The sequence below is a fragment of the Oncorhynchus keta genome, chromosome 19 (assembly GCF_023373465.1).
Source record: "Oncorhynchus keta strain PuntledgeMale-10-30-2019 chromosome 19, Oket_V2, whole genome shotgun sequence".
Taxonomy (NCBI): Eukaryota; Metazoa; Chordata; class Actinopteri; order Salmoniformes; family Salmonidae; genus Oncorhynchus; species Oncorhynchus keta.
The window spans coordinates 3,581,824-3,589,323 of record NC_068439.1 but is presented as its reverse complement, the minus strand read 5'-3'; the positions used below and the strand labels follow the sequence as shown (position 1 = coordinate 3,589,323).

The 7,500-nt window shown below is 49.2% G+C and overlaps 1 protein-coding gene across 1 annotated transcript in view; it reads left to right on the top strand.

Moving 5' to 3' along the window:
• LOC118378371 (CUB and sushi domain-containing protein 1-like) overlaps positions 1-3,333 on the top strand; it is a 926,375-nt gene extending 923,042 nt beyond the window's left edge. Inside the window, 1 exon segment of the mRNA XM_052471760.1 lies at positions 1,550-3,333. The gene's annotated coding sequence lies outside the window, so the exon portion shown is untranslated.
• Positions 3,334-7,500: the final 4,167 nt, after the last annotated feature.

Below are 7,500 nucleotides of genomic sequence, written 5' to 3'. Positions count from 1 at the left end.
AAGTCCCTGGGTCTCAGTTACAGGACAGGGATTATCTGAAGTCCCTGGGTCTCAGTTACAGGACAGGGAATATCTGAAGTCCCTGGGTCTCAGTTACAGGACAGGGAATATCTGAAGTCCCTGGGTCTCAGTTACAGGACAGGGAATATCTGAAGTCCCTGGGTCTCAGTTACAGGACAGGGAATATCTGAAGTCCCTGGGTCTCAGTTACAGGACAGGGAATATCTGAAGTCCCTGGGTCTCAGTTACAGGACAGGGAGTATCTGAAGTCCCTGGGTCTCAGTTACAGGACAGGGAATATCTGAAGTCCCTGGGTCTCAGTTACAGGACAGGGAATATCTGAAGTCCCTGGGTCTCAGTTACAGGACAGGGAATATCTGAAGTCCCTGGGTCTCAGATACAGGACAGGGAATGTCTGAAGTCCCTGGGTCTCAGTTACAGGACAGGGAATATCTGAAGTCCCTGGGTCTCAGTTACAGGACAGGGAATGTCTGAAGTCCCTGGGTCTCAGTTACAGGACAGGGAGTATCTGAAGTCCCTGGGTCTCAGTTACAGGACAGGGAATGTCTGAAGTCCCTGGGTCTCAGTTACAGGACAGGCTGCTAGCTCTGCCAGTTACAGGACAGGGATGTGACTGGATCTCAGTTACAGACAGGGAATATCTGAGTCCCTGGGTCTCAGTTACAGGACAGGGAATATCTGAAGTCCCTGCAGGACAGGCTGCTAGCTCTGCCAACGTCATGTGACTGGATTTTTGCTTTGTATCTTTTTTTCATCTGGAACTTTCCTCTTAATTTTAGTACTTTCATTTTAAAAATTTTTCACATTCAACCTTCAATGGTAAAGTCACTGATTTATTCTGTTTCAAGGTTTAGACATGTAAAGCAGAGCAACACTGATGGTGTGTCATGTCTCTAACCATGTTTATCCTCTCTTTTCTCTTCATGTCTCATCACCATGTTCCATCCTGCCTCTATATTCCTCTCATCATTCTGATAAACCCGCTCTCCTTTACATTCCAAGTCTCCCCTATTCCCTCTTTTCCTTACTCTCTCCCCCTCTCTCTCTCTCTCTCTCTCTCTCTCTCTCTCTCTCTCTCTCTCTCTCTCTCTCTCTCTCTCTCTCTCTCTCTCTCTCTCTCTCTCTCTCTCTCTCTCTCTCTCTCTCTCTCTCTCTCTCTCCCTCTCTCTCTCTCTCTCTCTCTCTCACTTTCTCTGTCTCTGTCTCTGTCTCTCTCACTCTCGTTCTCTCTCTCTCAATCTCTCTCTGTCTCTCTGTCTCTCACTCGCGCTCTCTCTCACACTCTCTCGCACTCTCTCTCTCGCACTCTCTCTCTCTCACTCTCTCTCTCTCTCTGTCTCTCTCTCTGTCTCTGTCTCTGTCTCTGTCTCTGTCTCTCTCTCTCTCTCTCTCTCTCTCTCTCTCTCTCTCTCTCTCTCTCTGTCTCTCTCTCTCTGTCTCTCTCTCTCTCTCTCTCTCTCTCTCTCTCTCTCTCTCTCTCCTCTCCATCTTCTTCCTCCTTTAATCCCTCCCATCACACACCTTGCAGGCAGAGGAAGTGGAAGGCGGAAGGAGCCTGTGCCCCTCTTACAAGACAGACCACACCATCATCTAACTGAACAGAGGGAAATGTAGACCACACCCTCATCTAACTGAAGAGAAATACAGACCACACCCTCATCTAACTGAACAGAGGGAAATACAGACCACACCCTCATCTAACTGAACAGAGGGAAATACAGACCACACCCTCATCTAACTGAACAGAAATACAGACCACACCCTCATCTAAATACACACCCTCATCTAACTGAACAGAAATACAGACCACACCCTCATCTAACTGAACAGAGGGAAATACAGACCACACCCTCATCTAACTGAAGAGAGGGAAATGTAGACCACACCCTCATCTAACTGAACAGAGGGAAATACAGACCACACCCTCATCTAACTGAAGAGAAATACAGACCACACCCTCATCTAACTGAACAGAGAGAAATACAGACCACACCCTCATCTAACTGAACAGAGGGAAATACAGACCACACCCTCATCTAACTGAACAGAGGGAAATACAGACCACACCCTCATCTAACTGAACAGAAATACAGACCACACCCTCATCTAACTGAACAGAGAGAAATACAGACCACACCCTCATCTAACTGAACAGAGGGAAATACAGACCACACCATCATCTAACTGAACAGAGGGAAATACAGACCACACCCTCATCTAACTGAACAGAGGGAAATGTAGACCACACCCTCATCTAACTGAACAGAGGGAAATACAGACCACACCCTCATCTAACTGAACAGAGGGAAATACAGACCACACCCTCATCTAACTGAACAGAAATACAGACCACACCCTCATCTAACTGAACAGAAATACAGACCACACCCTCATCTAACTGAACAGAGGGAAATACAGACCACACCCTCATCTAACTGAACAGAGAGAAATACAGACCACACCCTCATCTAACTGAACAGAAATACAGACCACACCCTCATCTAACTGAACAGAAATACAGACCACACCCTCATCTAACTGAACAGAGGGAAATACAGACCACACCCTCATCTAACTGAACAGAGAGAAATACAGACCACACCCTCATCTAACTGAACAGAAATACAGACCACACCCTCATCTAACTGAACAGAAATACAGACCACACCCTCATCTAACTGAACAGAGGGAAATACAGACCACACCCTCATCTAACTGAACAGAGGGAAATACAGACCACACCCTCATCTAACTGAACAGAGGGAAATGTAGACCACACCCTCATCTAACTGAACAGAAATACAGACCACACCCTCATCTAACTGAACAGAAATACAGACCACACCATCATCTAACTGAACAGAAATACAGATCACACCCTCATCTAACTGAACAGAGGGAAATACAGACCACACCATCATCTAACTGAACAGAGGGAAATACAGACCACACCCTCATCTAACTGAACAGAGAGAAATACAGACCACACCCTCATCTAACTGAAGAGAAATACAGACCACACCCTCATCTAACTGAAGAGATATACAGACCACACCCTCATCTAACTGAACAGAGAGAAATACAGACCACACCCTCATCTAACTGAACAGAGGGAAATGTAGACCACACCCTCATCTAACTGAACAGTGAGAAATACAGACCACACCCTCATCTAACTGAACAGAGGGAAATACAGACCACACCCTCATCTAACTGAACAGAGGGAAATGTAGACCACACCCTCATCTAACTGAACAGAGGGAAATGTAGACCACACCCTCATCTAACTGAACAGAGGGAAATACAGACCAACCCGTCTAACTGAACGATGACAACGGAACCCGCCGCATCTAACTGAACAGGAACCCAACCCGCCAACGGAACCCGCGCCGCCGACAACGGAACCCGCCGCCGACGACAACGCCCGCCGCCGACAACGGAACCCGACGACAAACCCGGCCCGAACCCCGCCGCCGCCGACAACGGAACCCGCCGCCGCCCGACAACGGAACCCGCCGCCGACGATAACGGAACCCGCCGCCGCGCGGAACCCGCCGCCGACGACAACGGAACCCGGCGCCGACGACGAAAAAAGCAGATTAGGGTGACTTTGCAATTGTCTCCTTACAACTTCAGCTCTCTGAAAGGAATATCTACTATTGTCTGCCTGAGATGAGGCAGCAAGGTGATGGCGATGATCCTCCTATGTATTTTTCACCAAAAACCCAAAGGGAATTCTAAGGTCAACGTTCAGCAGAGAGACAGTATTGGCCTGTAGCAGCAGATACACAGGAGATGAGAAAGAGACCAGTCTGTGCAAACAATGCGCTGTGTCGTGAACTTAACTTTGCATGGACTAGATCTATCTGGATCTAACTGGATCTAACTGGATCTATCTGGATCTAACTGGATCTAACTGGATCTAACTAAATATATCTGGATCTAACTAAATATATCTGGAACGAACTAGATATATCTGGATCTATCTGGATCTCTACGTCCTGAGAAAGGCACTCTGTACCGTATTTGATTTCTCCTTGCTGTTTTGGGGGCCATTCTTTTCCTTACCGATTGTTTTCTGCACTTCTGGAAGTTTTCTCTGAAGCCTTGAAAAGGGGGATGATATTTGGAGGCCTTTGTTGTTGAAGATATGGGCTTGTGTTATTGTAGCTTTTAACCTCTCCTGCTTTAGTAAGGCTGTAGGGAGGATCTCTACCCCTCTCCCCCATTTAGTAAGGCTGTAGGGACGATCTCTACCCCTCTCCCCCATTTAGTAAGGCTGTAGGGAGGATCTCTAACTCTCCCCCCTTTAGTAAGGCTGTAGGGAGGATCTCTACCCCTCTCCTCCATTTAGTAAGGCTGTAGGGAGGATCTCTACCCCTCTCCCCCATTTAGTAAGGCTGTAGGGAGGATCTCTAACTCTCCCCCTTTAGTAAGGCTGTAGGGAGGATCTCTACCCCTCTCCCCCATTTAGTAAGGCTGTAGGGAGGATCTCGACCCCTCTTCCCCCTTTAGTAAGGCTGTAGGGAGGATCTCTACCCCTCTCCCCCATTTAGTAAGGCTGAAGGGAGGATCTCTACCTCTCCCCCTTTAGTAAGGCTGTAGGGAGGATCTCTACCCCTCTCCCCATTTAGTAAGGCTGAAGGGAGGATCTCTATCTCTCCCCTTTAGTAAGGCTGTAGGGAGGATCTCTAACTCTCCCCCATTTAGTAAGGCTGTAGGGATGATCTCTAACTCTCCCCATTTAGTAAGGCTGTGGGGAGGATCTCTAACTCTCCCCTTTAGTAAGGCTGTAGGGATGATCTCTAACTCTCCCCCATTTAGTAAGGCTGTGGGGAGGATCTCTAACTCTCCCCTTTAGTAAGGCTGTAGGGAGGATCTCTACCCCTCTCCCCTTTAGTAAGGCTGTAGGGAGGATCTCTACCCCTCTCCCCCATTTAGTAAGGCTGTAGGGAGGATCTCGACCCCTCTCCCTCCTTTAGTAAGGCTGTAGGGAGGATATCTACCCCTCTCCCCCATTTAGTAAGGCTGTGGGGAGGATCTCTAACTCTCCCCCTTTAGTAAGGCTGTAGGGAGGATCTCTACCCCTCTCCCCCATTTAGTAAGGCTGTAAGGAGGATCTCTACCCCTCTCCCCCATTTAGTAAGGCTGTAGGGAGGATCTCTACCCCTCTCCCGTCCTTAAGTAAGGCTGTAGGGAGGATCTCTAACTCTCCCCCCTTTAGTAAGGCTGTAGGGAGCATCTCTAACTCTCCCTCCCCCCTTTAGTAAGGCTGTAGGGAGGATCTCTAACTCTCCCCCATTTAGTAAGGCTGTAGGGAGGATCTCTAACTCTCCCCCATTTAGTAAGGCTGTAGGGAGGATCTCTAACTCTCCCCCATTTAGTAAGGCTGTAGGGAGGATCTCTAACCCTCCCCCATTTAGTAAGGCTGTAGGGAGGATCTCTAACTCTCCCCCATTTAGTAAGGCTGTAGGGAGGATCTCTAACTCTCCCCCATTTAGTAAGGCTGTAGGGAGCATCTCTACCCCAATCCCCCATTTAGTAAGGCTGTAGGGAGGATCTCTAACTCTCCCCCATTTAGTAAGGCTGTAGGGAGGATCTCTACCCCTCTCCCCCATTTAGTAAGGCTGTAGGGAGGATCTCTAACTCTCCCCCATTTAGTAAGGCTGTAGGGAGGATCTCTACCCCTCTCCCCCATTTAGTAAGGCTGTAGGGAGGATCTCTAACTCTCCCCCATTTAGTAAGGCTGTAGGGAGGATCTCTACCCCTCTCCCCCATTTAGTCAGGCTGTAGGGAGGATCTCTCCCCCTCTCCCCCATTTAGTAAGGCTGTAGGGAGGATCTATAACTCTCCCCCATTTAGTAAGGCTGTAGGGAGGATCTCTATCTCTCCCCTCCTTTAGTAAGGCTGTAGGGAGGATCTCTACCCCTCTCTCCCCTTTAGTAAGGCTGTAGGGAGGATCTCTACCCCTCTCCCCCATTTAGTAAGGCTGTAGGGAGGATCTCTACCCCTCTCTCCCCTTTAGTAAGGCTGTAGGGAGGATCTCTACCCCTCTCCCCCTTTAGTAAGGCTGTAGGGAGGATCTCTACCCCTCTCCCCCATTTAGTAAGGCTGTAGGGAGGATCTCTACCCCTCTCCCCCTTTTAGTAAGGCTGTAGGGAGGATCTCTACTCCTCTCCCCCATTTAGTAAGGCTGTAGGAAGGATCTCTACCCCTCTCCCCCATTTAGTAAGGCTGTAGGGAGGATCTCGAACTCTCCCCCCTTTAGTAAGGCTGTAGGGAGGATCTCTACCCCTCTCCCCCATTTAGTAAGGCTGTAGGGAGGATCTCTACCCCTCTCCCCCCTTTAGTAAGGCTGTAGGGAGCATCTCTAACTCTCCCCCCTTTAGTAAGGCTGTAGGGATGATCTCTAACTCTCCCCCATTTAGTAAGGCTCTAGGGAGGATCTCTCCCCCTCTCCCCCATTTAGTAAGGCTGTAGGGAGGATCTCTAACTCTCCCCCATTTAGTAAGGCTGTAGGGAGGATCTCTAACTCTCCCCCATTTAGTAAGGCTGTAGGGAGGATCTCTAACTCTCCCCCATTTAGTAAGGCTGTAGGGAGGATCTCTACCCCTCTCCCCCATTTAGTCAGGCTGTAGGGAGGATCTCTCCCCTCTCCCCCATTTAGTAAGGCTGTAGGGAGGATCTATAACTCTCCCCATTTAGTAAGGCTGTAGGGAGGATCTCTATCTCTCCCTCCCCCATTTAGTAAGGCTGTAGGGAGGATCTCTACCCCTCTCCCCCATTTAGTAAGGCTGTAGGGAGGATCTCTACCCCTCTCCCCCATTTAGTAAGGCTGTAGGGAGGATCTCTAACTCCCCCATCTCTCCCCCTTTTAGTAAGGCTGTAGGGAGGATCTCTACCCCTCTCCCCCCTTTAGTAAGGCTGTAGGGAGGATCTCTACCCCTCTCCCCCATTTAGTAAGGCTGTAGGGAGGATCTCTACCCCTCTCCCCCCTTTAGTAAGGCTGTAGGGAGGATCTCTACCCCTCTCCCCATTTAGTAAGGCTGTAGGAAGGATCTCTACCCCTCTCCCCCATTTAGTAAGGCTGTAGGGAGGATCTCTACCTCTCCCCCCTTTAGTAAGGCTGTAGGGAGGATCTCTACCCCTCTCCCCATTTAGTAAGGCTGTAGGGAGGATCTCTACCCCTCTCCCCCTTTAGTAAGGCTGTAGGGAGCATCTCTAACTCTCCCCCTTTAGTAAGGCTGTAGGGATGATCTCTAACTCTCCCCCATTTAGTAAGGCTCTAGGGAGGATCTCTCCCTCCCCATTTAGTAAGGCTGTAGGGAGGATCCCCCATTTAGTAAGGCTGTAGGGAGGATCTCTAACTCTCCCCCATTTAGTAAGGCTGTTTAGGGCTGTAGGAGGATCTCTAACTCTCCCCCATTTAGTAAGGCTGTAGGGAGGATCTCTAACTCTCCCCATTTAGGAAGGCTGTAG